At 39.8% G+C, this 17,849-nt stretch overlaps 1 protein-coding gene across 3 annotated transcripts in view; it reads right to left on the minus strand.

Moving 5' to 3' along the window:
• The window catches only part of MSRB3 (methionine sulfoxide reductase B3), a 172,698-nt gene that overhangs the window by 138,724 nt on the left and 16,125 nt on the right, over window positions 1-17,849 (minus strand). The window contains exon 2 of one of the 3 annotated variants that reach the window (XM_061130715.1): window positions 17,472-17,513. The exons of 1 other annotated variant lie outside the window; for it this stretch is intronic. The gene's annotated coding sequence lies outside the window, so the exon portion shown is untranslated. Of the gene's footprint in view, window positions 1-1,886; window positions 1,954-17,471; window positions 17,514-17,849 lie in introns of those variants that run through there. One more of the 3 variants, XM_061130722.1, reaches the window with a different exon arrangement.

A 17,849-nucleotide genomic window follows, 5' to 3' on the forward strand; every position in this document is an offset into this window, starting at 1 on the left:
ATAATAGTGTAATCTGTGAACACATTTTGCAAGAGGTTGGAAGAAGAGACAAAGTTTAAAACAGTTGAAAGGAATTAACATTTACTGACTTCATACCAAGTGACAGGAACTGTCTGGGGCCAAATATACATATATTGTGTCATTTAATTCTTAGAATAAACCTAGGAGGTAGGTTTTATCACCCAATGTATATGTGAGGAAGCCAAGGCTCAAAGGTCCAAGGACACAAAGACAGCCAGTGGGGGAAAAAAAAATGAGAAAGCCTTGTTCTATCCAACTACAAAGTCCCCCTCTCTCCTCACACCATGTTGCCTTCTTCCAGCGATTATTTGCAAATCTGGAGAAGACTGCAAAGATTAAGACTGTAAGGTTAAGAGATTTCTTTTGTTAGAGTTTCATACTTTTAAAAAATAGAGAACCAAATAACCTAAGGACAACTAGGAGGCTTCACTTTAGAAACAGCGTTACGTTTGAAGACAACATAGCAACTACGAATTTTCATTTGATTTTATGATTTATAATTTCTAGATCAATTCTGTAACCAGTGTTCACAACCTGGCCTTAAAGTGGGTAAAAATGAATCATGTGGAACTGTGTGAATGTTAAACTTTAAAGAAAAGTTGTTAGGATTTTCTTGAAAGTTTTAGACAGTCTTTCAGTTGGTAAAGATTAACTTCAAATGAAGGTGGAAATACTAGATGAATAGTAACTTCCCATATTTTATTTAAAATTAACATTACAAGTGCCCTTAACCACTAAATGTCCAAAAATGGATATAAAATTAATGTCTCGTTCATTTCCTGACCCTCACCCACCCCCCACTCCCTCTCCCCCCAAATAAAAGTCTGTTCCTGGTCTAGCCTGACCTCCTCAAAGAACAAACACATAATAAACAGTAATATATTTGACCAAATCACTCTGGAGTATATCTGACAGAAATCTGCTTGTATTAACATGCCTGAACTCTGACTTCTCCAAACTAAACTCACTACAAAACCAAAACATTTTTGCGTTACTAACTGGAGACAAAGGGGAGGAAGAGGGAAGGTAAGTATCAGGATGCACAGCCTGAAAGAACCATTAAACATAAATAAACATGTCATTCGCACGAGTGATTGCAGAGCAGGGGAAAGAGAGCATTCCTCTGGAGCAGACTACTGACTAATAAAAGATCAAAGGTCTGTACCTCTCAACACTATAAATAAAAACGCATTTTTCTCCCTGTGACCTTCTCTGTGAGGAGTAACGTGGGCACGGTGAACGTAATTACCTAGCAAAGCCGCGGCCTCACTGTGCCCCTGCAGTTGACCATAAAGCGTCTTCCCATTCTGTTTCATCAACTGCGGTACCAGGCGGCCTGCGCGCCTACCGATGGCCACAGCCATCTGGCTTGTGTCAAAGCCAGCGCACAGGAAGAAAGCGAGTGATGTCACTCCGCAGGTCAGGCGGAGAACAAAGATGCATTCTGCAATTAAAAGCTGAGGGCCTCAAATACCGGGGGCCCTTCAGCGTGATATGACGGCGTGATTTAATCTTCTGACGCTTGCCTTTATTTCTACCCAAAAAGCCAGGGCTCCATCTAGTGGCAAATTAGTTTTGCCCAGTTTTCTTTAAAAGCGAACCCATCTGTGTTAGTATCCAACAAAGCAGAGTAACAAAGTGACTACTTTCAGAGCAATCTAGCCTCTTTAACAAAAAGTACAGTTTGTTACAGTGCCCTCCCCGGCCTCAAGTGCTACAAAGCATGCCATTTCACAGGTTAGGATTGTGAGGATAACAGACAAAGCAGCTAACTTTGCAAAAATGCACCAGGTACTACAGTCTACCCTGAAAAATATGCAGCTGAGATGGAAAGTGAGAACCATTTCTAGAGAAAGGATACATGCCTCTGGATGCCTTGGTGAAATCAAACTCAGAATGTTGTGCCCCAGGAGACAAAAGTATCCTAGTTAATATGGCTCTGAATGTGACACCAGGAGCAACTCATCTATAGAACAGAAAATGGAATATTTTTACGGTGAAACGATGTAACAAATTCAGTTTGAACTAACATTTTACACTTGGTTTCTCTTAGTTTATGCTTGCAATACATGAAATAAAATACGTTGACAAACCAGTCTAAACTGTAGAATACACTGGACGAAAGACGTGATATCATAATGGATGGATGGGACCTATGAGATCAGACTGCCTGGGTTTGAATCCTGGTCCTGCCCCTAAGGAGTGGTGTCACCTTGGCAAAGCGGCTCACCCTCTCAGAGCCTCAGTTTCCTCAACTCTAAAAGAACAATTAAATCAGTTAATTGGTTAGAACCACTTGGAACAACTCCTGGCACACAGTTTATGCTCACAAACATTAGCTCTTACTATTATTTAAATGTACAAATATTTGTTTTTATTTTAAAATTATATGGATCAGAAATTTCTTTTTTTTTTTTTGAATCAGAAATTTCTAACAGTCCATTTATACCCAATCCTATTGAGCCTTAGCAAGCCATTCTCCAAACATTGATTCTGATTTAGGTCAGAAAACTTACTACTCTTGGATTGATTTCCACGGTAGGATAAAGATATTCTAAGCTTGGCAGCTGATGAAACCCTTGCATATGACAGGCAGTATTCTAAGCACTTTGCATTTATTAGCTCTTTTAATCCTCAGGACATTAAAAGGTACATATTATCATTTTCCCACTTTTAGATATAGAGATTGAGGCATAAGGAGGCTAAGGAATTTACCTAAGATTTCCTGGCTGGTAAGAAGCAGAGCCCTTAAGTCACTGGACTGAATGATTTAACGGATTTGAACCCAAGCCATCTAGTTCCAGGGCCAGTGCTCTTGACCACTACAATCGGCAATGAAAAGTCTAAGGTTGTTACCAATTCACTCTACATACTCTGACTCTATGTTCTCCTAATAGACAATGTGGCTGATAATAAGTACTTAATAAAGATTCATTTAATTCAAAAAACTAAATGATTTAGTTCCAGTGAAGAGGAACTAAAGAGCCTCTCGATGAAAGTGAAAGAGAAAAGGCTGGCTTAAAACTCAGCATTCAAAAAACTAAGATCACGGCATCCAGTCCTATCACTTCATGGCAAATAGATGGGGAAACAGAGGAAACAGTGACAGACTTTATTTTCTTGGGCTCCAAAATCACTGCAGATGGTGACTGCAGCCATGAAATTAAAAGACATCTGCTCCTTGGAAGAAAAGCTATGACAAACCCAGACAGCACACTAAAAGCAGAGACGTTACTTTTCCAACAAAGGCCCGTCTAATCAAAGCTATGGTTTTCCAAGTAGTCATGTATGGATGTGAGAGTTGGACCATAAACAAAGCTGAGCTTGAAAGAATTGATGCTTTTGAACTGTGGTGTTGGAGAAGACTGTTGAGAGAGTCCCTTGGACTGCAAGGAGATCCAACCAATCCATCCTAAAGGAAATCAGTCTTGAATATACATTGGAAGGACTGATGCTGAAGCTGAAACTCCAATACTTTGGCCACATGATGCGAAAGAACTGACTCATTGGAAAAGACCCTGATGATGGGAAAGATTGAAGGCAAAAGGAGAGGGGGAAAACAGAGGATATGATGGTTGGATGGCATCACCGACTCGATGGACATGAGTTTGAGCAAGCTCTGGGAGTTGGTGATAGACAGGCTTCCCTGTCTTAGCAACTGAATTGAACTGAATTCAAGAAGATTATTTGAAGACTTTCTTGACTTTGAGTGAAAAAATACCGAGTTAAGACAGTAAAAAGCCTGAGACATACTCAGACGTCTAGATTTAATCTTTCTGTCCCACCACATGTAACTTCTCTTTCCCTTTCATCTTCAAATTTTTTCTCTATACTCTTTTGATACACTTTTAGGATATATAACCTAGAGAAGCCCAGAATTGAGTCCACTTGCATCTATTAAAGCTTCAATATGTTGATGATACAGTACTTCTGAGGATCAAACAAACCAACACCTACTCCCCACACTGCTCCCCCCGCCCCAAATATTCAAGTTTCAATTAGCCTGCTTCTTCCCATTGTGCCCCTTGAGCTGCCTGGACGAAGACCCTAGCCAGAAACAACCCTAGCCCAAAAAGAGGCAAAAGAAACACATACCTTGAGTGATGACAGTCTTTGGGAAAAGAATTAGCATTAAACACTCCTTACACTGCCTGGTGTTCCAGTGGCTACAATTCCACGCTCCCAATATAAGGGGCCCAGGTTAGATCCCTGATTGGAGAACTAGATCCCACATGCTGCAACTAAGTTTGTGTGCTGCACCTACAAAGGTTCCTCATGCCACAACTAAGATTCGGCACAGCTAAATAAATAAATAACATTCCCTGGAAATCAATACTGAGCAAAGACTGACCTCAGTTGGCCTTGGCCTACAATGGCTTGGAGCAGGGCTTGGGTTCCCAGCCAGAGATTGGGTCTGGGTCACGGTGGTGAAAGCACCCAATCCTAGCCACTAGGCCAGTGGTCAGTGACAAGGGCCCTGGCCTTCGGCTTTGCAGAAAAGAATTTCCACAAAGATAGAAAGTAGTGAAGGAAGTGAATTATTTATTAAGAGGTTAAAAAAGAGTATAGTACATGTGGATAGACACTCGGGCAGACAGACAGAGAGAGAGAGTCGCTGAGTTGCCCCCTTGAGGCAGTTTGAATTACTTTTATGGGGCACTTCTGTGTCTCCTTTGACCAATCATGTTGATTTGCCTGGTATATCTCAGGATTCTCCCATGTGTACTCTTAACCAAGACGGATTCTACCGAAGAGGCCTGTGGGTAGCCTGGCATTAGTAGCATCATTCCCCTTTGACCTCCAAGGACCTTTTCTGTGCATGTATAGTCAGGGAGGTCTCCTGATTTCGAGAAGGAGAAACACGTGGTCTGCACGGGGCCCAGGCTCCTCCCTTAATTGTCCTGCTCGTCTCATCTTGGAGCTTCAGTCCATAGGGAATGACTCTCCAAACGCTTTGGTGCTTGGAGTGGGGGGTGCTGGGGGGCGGGGCAGCAGTGGCATCTACCTGCTGCCTCAAGACCACCCGGAAAATCTATAGCTCCCCAAGTTTATCTCAACTCCCTCACTTTTATAGTGCTTTTTGTCTTTTGTGTATTTTGAATTGGAGGATAACTGGTTCACAACGTTTTATTGGTTTCTGCCATACAGCCACGTGAATCAGCCATATTGTACTGTTTTTGACTCAAATAATTTCATAGGTGACTAACATTTATAGGTAACCCACATGTTCTTTTTAAATGCTAGACACAATTCACACATCTTTCTAATCTCTCATAATATCTAATACATCACTTTGGAATTATTTAGTGTTTAAAAATAGGGGTTGAACGGGAAGACCCAGAGGGATGGGATGGGGAGGGAGGCGGGAGGGGGGACGGGGATGGGGAACACATGTAAATCCATGGCTGATTCATGTCAATGTATGGCAAAAACCACTACAATATTGTAAAGTAATTAGCCTCCAACTAATAAAAATAAATGAAAAAAAAAATAGGGGTTGAACGATACCTAATGAGTAGTATGACACTATGTGTTGAGAGGAGAATTAGATTACACAATAGTCTATACTTTTCTGCTCGAAACTTTTTAATGATTCCTCCCCGCATGTTGCAGGGTTTCCCAAACCCTGTTCTGAGAAATAGGCGTTACCCCTTCAAACAAAATTAGTAGCGGAAATGCTACCCGACAGGAAGGACCTGAGTGGTTTCACAGTAAATACACCTGCTTGCCTCTGTCTCAGCTGGTGCCTTTCAAACGGTGTTGACCTTACAAAACCCCTTTCTTTCCTAGCACCAGCCCACAGAACACATTCTGGTAAATCCTTTGGATCATGTCCAAATTCCTGAACAAAGCATCTAAAGTTCTACATCTAGCTGCTGCCTAACCTTCAGCCTTTTCTCTTGCCATACTCCACATCCCACCCCACCCCACGTTCCTGCCATACCAATATACTCATTTGTCGTTCAGTCGCTAAATTGTGTCCGGCTCTTTGCAACCCCATGGACTGCAGCAGGCCAGGCTTCCCTGTCCTCTACTATCTCCTGGACTTTGCTCAAACTCATGTCTACTGAGTCGGTGATGCTATCTTACCAACACATCCTCTGCCGCCCAATCCTCCTTTTGCCTTTAAGCTTCTCCAGCATCAGGGTCTTTTCCAATGAGTCAGCTCTTTGCATCAGGTGGCCAAAAATAACTTTCCACAAACAGGTTTGCTGTTTCCTACTTCCACTTCCAAATCTTTCTTCATTCCATATCCTCTCCTTTCACCATTCTCAACTCCCACCCCTTCTAACTTCTTCTATTTGAGTCCCCAGTGAAGCACTGGCATGCTGTCACATCCCTTATTAACAATTCTTCGGGCACTGATTTGCTCACACCCCCCTCTTCTAGATTATAAACCTCTTAAGTGTAGAGACAGTTTCTTTTTCATCTTTGTATCCTAGTACCTGGCACCTAACAGCCATTCATGTATTGAGTGGAAGAATGATTATATAAATATGACTGTGGAAATGGTTGTTCAGGGTCATCACTTCCCACCCTGCTATCTCTGCCATCTCAACTGTTTAATGGTGCTTAAAGGTAAGAATCTGAATTAAGATCAGTTGATTCCTTCATGGAAATTAGAAGTATCTGTGAAGAAGTAGGAGGTTGAAAGTGCAATCTGACTTGAGATCTGAAGATAATTCAAATGCCGTTTTTTGGTCAAAAATGTTTACTTCTCCATCTTTTCTTATCCCTAGAACTCCAACATCCAAAAATTTGACAAACGTTAGTTTGTTAGTTTTTTGGTTTGGGTTTATTTTTATTTCCTTCTACTATTTTTCTTGCAATTGAACAATCATCTGCCAAAGAGAGATGATATAAACAGGAAAGCAGGGAACTCACACAGTTGATAATTAACTCCAAAATAAATGAGCTGATCGTGCTAGCGGATTTAAAAAGTCAAACCTAAAGGTCAAATCCCTTCCAATAATTGACAAAACAGCAGTGGTTTTCCATGAGTTAGTAAAATGTTCCCCCCAAAACTTCAAGGGCCAATAGAAAGTTGACAAATTTTAATTTTGTCAAGTAAGAACAAAAAGCCCCAAACCCAAATCTCATCATAATTTCAGAAAAGAAAGATTATACCGACACCAGGAACTCAGAAAGCAAGCTCAAGATAAAGAATGTTCTTTTGAATAATATGTTTAAGTTTTGAGGAAAAACATTTCATTGTTGCTATTATTCTCATTTCTCAGGAAAAGAAGAAACTTCATCATGGGCCAGCATGTGGAAACCACTAATCTAAATGTCTACGATAAAGTTCTATACTTGGCACCCAGTTTACACTCAACTAATATTTGCTGAATGAACTGATCAACCAATCATTTACCTCTCAGAATCAACATGCCTAATTAGCTAGAATCTAGAATCGGGCATTTCTTTTGTTAAGCAGAGATCTTCTTGTATTTGTTATAAGAAACAATAGAACCCCAGCTATCAGAATCCTCTATCTTCCAAACCATTCAGAGACATAACACTTTTAAGATACCAAATTTTAGTCAGCTCACCTGTATCAATTCCTACCACATGGAAAACAATGTATTAACAGCTGATGAATATACAAAGATATATGCTGTCAAAAAACATATTTAGCCTAGATGGAACCAAAACATATGTACTCAATGCCTTTACTGAGGCAGAAATAAAGTACGTGGAGTTTCAGAGGAAGGAAAATTTCTTACAGCTTAGGGGCCTTCCCTGGTGGATCAGAGGGTAAAGCATCTGCCTGCAATGCGGAGACCCGGGTTCAATCCCTGGATTGGGAAGATCCCCTGGAGAAGGAAATGGCAACCCGCTCCAGTACTCTTGCCTGGAGAATCCCACGGATGGAGAAGCCTGGTGGGCTACAGTCCATGGGGTCGCAAAGAGTCGGACACGACTGAGCGACCTCACTTTTATTTTCCCTTTAGGGGGAGGGAGTGGCAGGGTTATGAGGGGTTGGGAACCAAAGAAAAGTTACGTAAAGAAGAACATTTTATTTAATATCTCCAGGACTAGCCATTTTTTAATTTTTTGATCTTAGCACCCCTTTACACTATGTAAAAATTATCAAGGACCCCAAATGCCTTTTGTTTCTGTAGTTACACCCATCAATATTTGCTATATTAGAATTAAAACAGCCATTTAAAAATATTTGTTTATTCCATTTAGAATAACAGAAATAGAAATAATAACAATACACATTACCAAAATGACATTTTCAGTGAAAAATAACTAGATTAGCCAAAACAAACAAATATATTTTTAATGGGAGAACTTTTACATTTTTTTCAAATCAATCTCTCTAATGTCTGGCTTAACAGAAAATAGCTGGATTCTCATCTCTGCTTCTGCATTTAATCTATTGTGATATGTTGTTTTGGTTGAAGTATAAGTAAGTGTTAGTCGCTCAGTCGTGCCCGACTCTTTGCGACACCATTGATTGCAGCCCACCAGGCTCCTCTGGCCATGAGATTTTCCAGGAAAGGATACTGGAGTGGGTTGCCATTTCCTTCTCCAGGGGATCTTCCCAACCCAGGGATGGAACCCGGGTTTCCTGCACTTCAGGCAGATTCTTTACTGACTGAGCTACAAGGTTGAAGTATACACATGAATAAAATCTCACCTCACTCAGATAAGTAGTTGGAAAATAGAGGAATATTTTAATAGCTTTTTCAGATAACTACAGATATTCTTCTTTGGTATTAACACCAAAATTCAACAATGACAGTCTGAAACTACGTATTATCAGTGAACTTTTCATACCATTACATTAAAATTCATTGGTCTATTTTGCATTTTGATTGGATCTTTTAACTGTGTATGATTTTGTAACATCATGCACTGTTCATTTGGAAAACAATGGTTCATTTGGGTTATACACATCTTTCACATGTTGACACATTTTGCTTTTAGTATCAAAAATCATGTTCATTAATAGTCGCCACTGATTTTGTCAGGTACATCTTTAGATGTTGAATTTTCCAGAATTTTATTTTTTAACTTGAAAGCTCAGATTTTATCATTGCCAACAAATATAGTCAGTTGTTTTCCTTAAAGTGACAGAATCACTTTGTTCATTTTTGGGAAAATATTTGCCAAATATCCAATTTATCTATTTTTTTAAATTTATTTGGCTGTACCAAGTCTTAGTCGTGGCATGCAGAATCTTTAGTTGTGACATGAGAACTCTTAGTTCTGGCATGGGGGATCTAGTTCCCCAACCATGGAAACCGGGTCCCCTACATTGGGAGCGCAGAGTCTTAGTCACTGGACCACCAGGGAAACCCCCAAATATCCAAGTTTAAATAACCATAGGCTTTGGTAGTTCAGAGGGTCAAGAACCCACCTGCCAATGCAGGAAACATAAGAAATGCAGGTTTGATCCCTGAGTCGGGAAGATCCCCTGAAGAAAGGAATGGCAACACACTCAAGTATTATTGCCTAGAGAATCCTATGGACAGAGGAGCCTGGCGGGCTAGTCCATGGGGTCGCAGAGTTGGACATGACTGAGCAACTAACACACACACTGATTCATCCTTTGGTCATTCTGTCAAGTGAAACAGTGTTTCAAACAATCACACCAGTACTTTTCCGGGAGACAACTTTGGGTTGTGGAAGCACTTTATAAAAATCAATTTTTTGCCTTTTCACACACAATATTAAAAAGATATGCACTCAAGATCTAGACTTAATAAAAGTAATATAAATTTTACTACTTCATCAAAGACATTCTTAAGTGAAAACGGCCTTTTCTCCTTTGTGGATGTTAGTGAAGAATGGAATGACTACTAATGATATTTGTTTCCACTGCCTCACTTCATGCTAAAACAGCAGCAGTTTCAACTGCTCTTGCAACATAAACCCAAATGTCAACACAGTGAAAAAGGAAAATAATGTCAGCATTAGTATGAAAATAGTTTTGACTTTGTGAATCCTTTGAAAGGCTCTCAGATTCCAGGGATCCTCAGTCCACACCTTGAAAGGTGCTGGTCTAACCCTCTGGTTGACACACAGTAAGCCCAGAAAATGTTTCATAAGCACTTGGGTTTTTTTATGTTTTATTTTTATTATTTATTTGGCTGTGGTGGGCCTTGGTTGCAGCATGTGGGATCCAGTTCCCTGACCAGGGATTGAACCCAGGTCCCCTGCACTGGGAGCATAGAGTCTTAGCCACTGGACCACTAGGGAAGTCCCCATAAGCACTTGTTAAATAAGTGAACAGAGAACAGAGAACTACATTTATAACGTAACCCATGTTGTTTAGAAAAAACAAGTGGTTAGAAAATAATACCAGTAGTATTTAGATCTCTTGCTACTTCTAAGGTAATTAGTTCATTTCCTACTTCATCTAGTCTATGGGTAAATGCAAATGTAAAATTGTGAGTTATTTTATCAAATTGAGGAGGACAGTTATGACAGATTTCTGAAAGTAACAATCAGAACACTACAGACCAATTTCCTCAGCACCACTCCTTGCAATATAAAAGTATACGTCCTTCTAAGGGATAAGAAAACAACTTGCAAATTAGTGCTAGGTCCAGAAAAAGGAAAATTAATTTGTTGATAAGCTTCAGTCAATACTTTAGCAACCTGATACGAAGAGCCAACTCATTGGAAAAGACCATGATGCTGGGAAAGATTGAGGGCAGGAGAAGAAGGAGGCAACAGAAGGTGAGATGGTTGGATGGCATCACTGATTCAATGGACATGAGTTTGAGCAAACTCCAGGAGACAGTGGAGGACAGGGAAGCCTCGCGTGGTGCAGTCCATGGGGTCGCAAAGAGCCAGACAAGACCAAGCAACTGAACAACAGCAAGAGTATTTATTGAGCCCATATCATGTATGTGGTACTATTAATCCGTGTACTGCTGGTAAAATAATCAAGGAATTCGAACTTTCAGAAATACTTGAGAATAACAGAATTGTTATCATTAAATAAGTCTAGAACTAGAAAAATTCTTGATGAACACCTAATGCATAGATTTTTGAACATGAAATGACCACTCAATAAAGGTAAAATAATTAGTTTAAAGGCGTTTCACAACAAATTTGTTTAAAATTGTCTCTAGATGCTGAAGTTTGAGGATAAGGTTTGTTTTGTTTTGTTGATGTTGTTGTTGTTTGTAGATAAGGTTTTTAAGAAAACAACTAGGATGTATTTAGAGTTATCTCTTTAATAATGTCACTTTCCTTCACTTGTTTTCTGAAGTGTTTTCTTCAGAAACTAGAACTAGAACTAGCACCAGGAATGTGCAGCTTGGACCATCTGCTCCTCAGTCTCTAAGTATCATCTGTATATGACTACATGAGGATGTTGCTCATGAAATATCATCCATCATGGGTATCTCAGTGTAAAAAAAGTGGGAAAAACAATGAATTGATCCAAAGCTCTTATTTTGTCAATAGCAAAACAGAGATAAACAGACCTAGCCCAGGTCAGAAAGTCACTTGGGGAAAACATTAAGCTAAAACTCCTTTTATGTACATGTTGTGGCAGCTACACTTTCTTTTCTATTCGGTTCACACAAAAAGTGAGAAAAGGACATAAGGAGGGGGAATACGTGTAAATCTATGGCTGATTCATATCAATGTATGACAAAACCCACTGAAAAAAATAAATAAATAAATAAAGGAGGAAAAAAAAAAAGAATTGTACCTAATATTGACAATGCAAGGGTTACTCTGTGTCCATTAAGAAGGTATACCAATGGTATAATTAAAATAGAATTATGTATATAAGTCTATCTTCTGATGTTACTTTTAACTCTACTAAATGCTATCTCTTTTCCAAGCATTCCTGTTTTGTACTCCATGGAATTCTCCAGGCCAGAATACTGGAGGGGGTTGCCATACTCTCCTCCAGGTGATCTTCCCAACCCAGTGACTGAACCCAGGTCTCCTGCACTGCAGGCGGATTCTTTACCGTCTGCGTCACCAGGGAAGCCCAAGAATACTGGAGTGGGTAGCCTATCCCTTCTTCGGTGGATCTTCCCGACCCAGGAATTGAACCAGGGTCTCCTGCATTGCAGGTGAATTCTTTACCAGATGAGCTACCAGGGAAGCCCAGATATAAACCCATCTTCTGATGCTACTTTTAACTCTACTAAATGCTATCTTTTTTCCCAGGATTCCTGTTTTGTGGTCATCTAGTCAAATGCAGGCATTTATTCATTCTCACATTATTCTTAGTATTTATTTATTTTATTTGGCTGCATCAGGCCTTAGTTACAGCACCAGGGACCTTCGTTGCATCATGCGGGACCTTTCGCTGTGGCGCACTGATTATCTAGACGAGGCACACGGGTCAGTAGTTGCACCACAAAGGCTTCGTTGCCCTGCTGCATGTGGGATCTTAGTTCCCCAACCAGGGATCAAATTCAGCTCCCCTGCATTGCAAGACAGATTCTCAACCACTAGGTCATCAGGGAAGTCCCTCACATTCATATTTTAAAACTTTTATCACCAGTACAGAATACAAATCTTTTTCTTCTAAAATATGCATTGATTTCATGGTCCACAGCATCTACATTACATGTGTTTCATCTACAAAGCTTTTCTTCATATTTAACAAGTGCCAACAGAAAAGCAAAACCCACATAAACAAATCACTTTTGATTACTATTAAAAAAATACCTTCAGAATGTTTCAGTCTTTTTGACTGTTCCATTTTGTTGTGTTTATGTAATAGTTTTGCTTTTCTAGTACTTGAGTTCAAATTTAAACCTTCTCACCAACTAGCTAGGTTTCATTTGACAAGGTTTACTCTGAGCTATGAAAGTCTCATTTATAAGTCTGGAGTTTATAATAGTTTCCTGGCAAAACTGCTACTAGAGAAGCCCCTGGCACACACAAGTTCATGTCAATGTCTGTAGCTAATATCATTTAATCTTCACGTCAACCCTGAGGTAGGCATTCCTATATGTGGTAGTCATCAGTGCTATTTCCACAACACTCTGAATCTCCATTTTCCAGGTACTTTCTGGGCCCCCGTGGTTACATGAGACCGTGTCACTAGTCCTGAGGAGGAAGTTGTGAACAGAAATGATACCGTGTGCCACTTCTAAGACAGATCACTTAATTGCTGGCATGAGGCTCTCTAGAACTCTCTTTCTCTCCAACACTGATCAGCAATGTTCTATAATTAGATGATGGCTGCTCCATTAACCACAGTCCTGGAGTAGGAGACGTGGAGCAGAGTTTCCGTCTGACAGACAATGAACATGCAATACAAGCAAGAAATAAAACTTCAGTGGCTGAGGCCACTGGGATCTGGGGATTATGTGTTCCAGCAGAAACTAAGGTTCAGAGAATAACTTGCTTGAGGTCATATGGTCAGTACTGAAGACAGAATTTGAACTGAAGTCTATTTTAATCTTTCATAGTACATTAAACATTCCTCAAGGGCAGGGACTCTTATTTCCCAGATAGCTGTCCTTGTTTAGAAAAACAACAGGGTCTGAAGGCTGAGAAGTCGAATGCCAAAGACAATGAGACCACTCTGAAAAGACCAAGGCCTTCCTCTCATTAGTCACCCCTTCTATTTCTAAATACCCCAAAGAGAGTCAGAAGATATGGCTCTCTTCTCATATTCAGACATAAAGACTGGGAGAAAGCTACTTCACTTTGGATCTTCTGGAGCTAACAAATAAGTCCCAACCCTTCAAGAGCTAGAGGTTTTCTTCACAATTTTTGCCATATCCTCCCTCATAACTCCTCTGCCTTATTATTTACTTAATATTTTCTGTAAGTTGAATTTAGCTTTTTCCTATGTGGTAATATACGTGGAATCCCAAGTCTGATGTGTAAGCTGTATTTTTACTACTATCCATTAAAATAAATATACTGCTATTGGAAAAAAAGAATTAAAAATTTCACTCAGCTGTAAACTGACTGAGTAGCTCCTGATCACAACAAAATGACTGCTTATGAAGATTTTATTTTCTGAAGTGACTGAAAGCTCCCTGGCCACTAACCAGGCCTGCTGAAGCTTCTTACTCTCTAACAAGTCAGTGCCCAGACACAGACCTTAGAAATATAGTGTCCTGACGTTAATCTATAAATGTAAAAAAAAAAAAAAAGATTCATTTGCCATGATGCTAAAAAGATAAATGTCTGTCCTTCTCAGTGGCTCATGAATCATGACCCTGGCCTAAGGAAAAGGAATACTCTAATGGTTCACTTTTTTGACCTGGAAGTAAACAATATGTATAACAATGCAAGATTTTAGAGACAAATGTATAGACAAAGATTTGGCTGTTGTTCCAGATCAGAATGTAAACACTAGTAACTTCACATTTTAAAACAAAAAGAAAATGTACATAGCTAACAAAATGCCCAGTAAGGATGGCAGAATAAAGGATGAGAGCACTAGGACTCCCATCTTACGAAGCAGAAAATTCAGAGATACTAACTAGCCTGCAAAATGCTAACTGGTCCCTTAGAATCCATCCTCTCTTCTTCCCATGAGTATCAAAAACTTCTGAAATCTTAGCTGAGCACTGAGTTATATTTCTCTGCCTCCTCTGTAGCTAACTGTGAATGTGATACTAAGCTCTAGCCAGTATAATGATGTGTGATCTTTCAGGTCACCTCCTTTAAAGACAAAGTCACGTGCTTTAGACATCCTCTTCCCCTTGTTGTTGTTCAATGGCTAAGCTGAGCCGGACTCTTTGTGACCCCATGGACTTCTTCCTCCCCTGGGAGACGAGACGGCAAAAGCTGCAGCAGCGCGCCTGGGCCCTGGGATGGAAGCTACTTAATGAGAAAGGTGGACTTAACAGGCCATGAAGCGAAGCTGCCCACTCACCGACTCAACCTCGGGCTACTACCTACCTTAGGCTATCTCTGGGGAGAAAGATAAACTTCTACTTGTGTCTGTCACTCTCCCTGGAATCTCTCTGTCACAACAGGTTGTCATGTAGCTACATCAAAAGTTGATGAGCAAACATACTATTTAATGTTACAAAAGTGAACTACAGGCTTCCCTTGTAGCTCAGTGGTAAAGAATCTGCCTGCAGTGCAGGCGACCTAGGTTCTATTTCTGGGTCGGGAAGTTCCCCTGGAGAAGGAAATGGCAACCCATCCCAGTATTCTTGCCTGGAGAATTCCACGGACAGAGGAGCCGGGCGGACTACAGTCCATGGGATCGTAAGAGTCAGACACGACTTAGCGACTAAACCACTACCACCAAGTGAACAATAAGGGAATTTTAAAAATCAACAAAACAATAAACAATGGTAGACATAAGGGAGAACAAAGAGCAGATAAATACTTGTTTTTCATAACTGTATATTATCTGAAATTGATGAATCAAGAAATAGTGCTATAACTGTACTGACAAAAACTAGGGGATTGACAGAAGAATGATTTTAGAACATTGCTTCAGAAAAGTGAGGCAAAGATGAGAAGAGATAGAATTGGAGGCTGTTGCTTTTCACCTGAAATTCCCTCTCATCAAGAACCATGTGCAAAAACAAAAATAAAACAAACTTAGGCATGTAAAAAAGATGCAGTGCCTCAGTGCACCATTTCATCTAAAGAAAAACTTGCTATTACGGGCTGAACAAATCCTGCCTTACCCTTATGACTACAAACTACAGTTATTATCTACTGCTGTCATGTCCGACTCTTTGTGATGTCAGGGACTGCAGCAGACCAGGCTCCTCTGTGCTCCACTATCTCCCAGAGTTTGCTCAGATTCATGTCCATTGAGTTGGTGATGCTATCTAACCAGCTCATCCTCTGTCATCCCCTTCTCCTTTTGCCTTCAATCTTTCCCAGCATCAGCGTCTTTTCCAATGAGTCGACTCTTCCCATCAGGTGGCCAAAGTATTGGAGTTTCAGCTTCAACATCAGTCCTTCCAATGAACACCCAGGACTGATCTCCTTTAGGGTGGACTGTTTGGATCTCCTTGCAGTCCAAGGGACTCTCAAGAGTCTTCTCCAACACCACAGTTCAAAAGCATCAATTCTTCGGCAATCAGCCTTCTTTATGGTCCAACTCTCACATGGCTACTTGAAAAACTATAGCTTTGACTATACAGTTATCTGTATCTATCACTAAAAGACTATTTTTAATGAGTTTAATATAAATCCTAAAAATATGTATCTGTAAATCATGCTTCAAATATTTAAATTAGAACTTTGCCACCATTCCTGGAATAGAAAGTTTTAGCACTGGAAACTGCAAATGTTTGCTCTTGTATCAGAATTGTAGCATCCCTCCCCTCTAAGTTTACTTTCTGTTGCAGAAAGTAAGAATTTTCTCATGAGAGTATGCCTTGTGCCTTGTATCTGATAAAGCAGATAAAGGACAAGTTTTATGAAAATGTAGTCCTATTCCACTGAAAGGTAAATCTTAATGGCCTTTATCAGCTATCTTTTAACACTATGCTGAACTTGGGATAAAGGTGGAAGCCCTAAATGAGACCATAAACAAAGATACTAAATATTTTGCATTATGTTGTTTCTACTTTGTCCTCAATGGTTTGTTTTCTTCATTAATTTTAGATGATTAAATCATATTTTAAAAAGAATTTAGTTATTTCATGTGCACCTCAAACTATTTATCATCTCCAAAACTCAATTTGTTTCTTTCTTCACCAATTTATTATTTTTTCTGTATTCCTGATCCTGTTAAAAAGTACTTCCATTCCATACAACCACTAAACCCCAAACTTGAGAGTCATCCTCAGTCATTTTCTACCTTAATTTTTTATACTTAATCAACACCAAGTGCCACCAATCTTATTTCCAAGATATTGCTCAAATATATTCTTTTCTTTCCATCTCTCATCTAGAATATGGTCTTCCTGCCTCTACCCTGACTCCTCGTCACAGCCACCCTACATTCTGCTGCAGGCATAATGTAAACTCACTCTGACCACGTCAGAACTCTGCTTCATGTGCTTCCACAGTCATCAACAACTATGAGGAAAACACAACCAACCTATTCTGGCAGTCAAGACCTATCAGATTCATTTCTCTTCCTATCTTAACTTCAGACCCCAACACTCACTGGACATTATACAATCCATTAACTCTTTTGTCCTTTACTTTATCTCTAGTCCTCACCAGTGTCTAACCTTTAATAAGCCACTCCAAAAGCATTTGTTGACTGAATGAATGAATGAAGAGTCTCTTCTGATGATAGTCAACCATTTAATGTTTCCTACACACTTTTCCATCCTCACCATATCACTTATATTTTCCATACCATATAAAGAATGCACTCTTCCTTTTTAACCTTCAAGGCCAGTTTAGACATCATCTGCCCTAGGAAACATTTTTTCACAGCTATTCCTCTCACCGTTCTCCCCAGCCATGCCATTAGAAAATGAATCAATTCTGCCTCTACTACTTCCAACCTCGGTACCTCTATTATTATATCTATTATTTGCAAGTTAGAATTTTAGACATATACATACCTCACTTAAAAATTCCTTGAGAGTAGTCAGCGGGATTCACTTCTGTAAAATAAAGACTCAATAAACATTTTCAGGGAACTGAACTCAAATGTCACTTCCTCTGTATCTCCCCATCTCTGTTCATAATGTCCCAATTCCCCCAGGATAGAGTCCTATACTATACCCAGGCAGTGCAGTATACTCGAGTTAACTTCTGACTCTATCTCTCAACCAGCTGATAAATCTTGAGCAAATTACCTGTGTCTGATTCCTAACCTGCGTAATGTAGATCATATCACTTATTTCACTAAATTTCAGAAGGATTAAGTGAGATAATATCTTTAAAAATAACTAGAAGACTGCTCAGTGAATTTTACTTCCCTTACTGAGAAGGAAAAG

Source organism: Dama dama, chromosome 3 (assembly GCF_033118175.1).
Source record: "Dama dama isolate Ldn47 chromosome 3, ASM3311817v1, whole genome shotgun sequence".
NCBI lineage: Eukaryota > Metazoa > Chordata > Mammalia > Artiodactyla > Cervidae > Dama > Dama dama.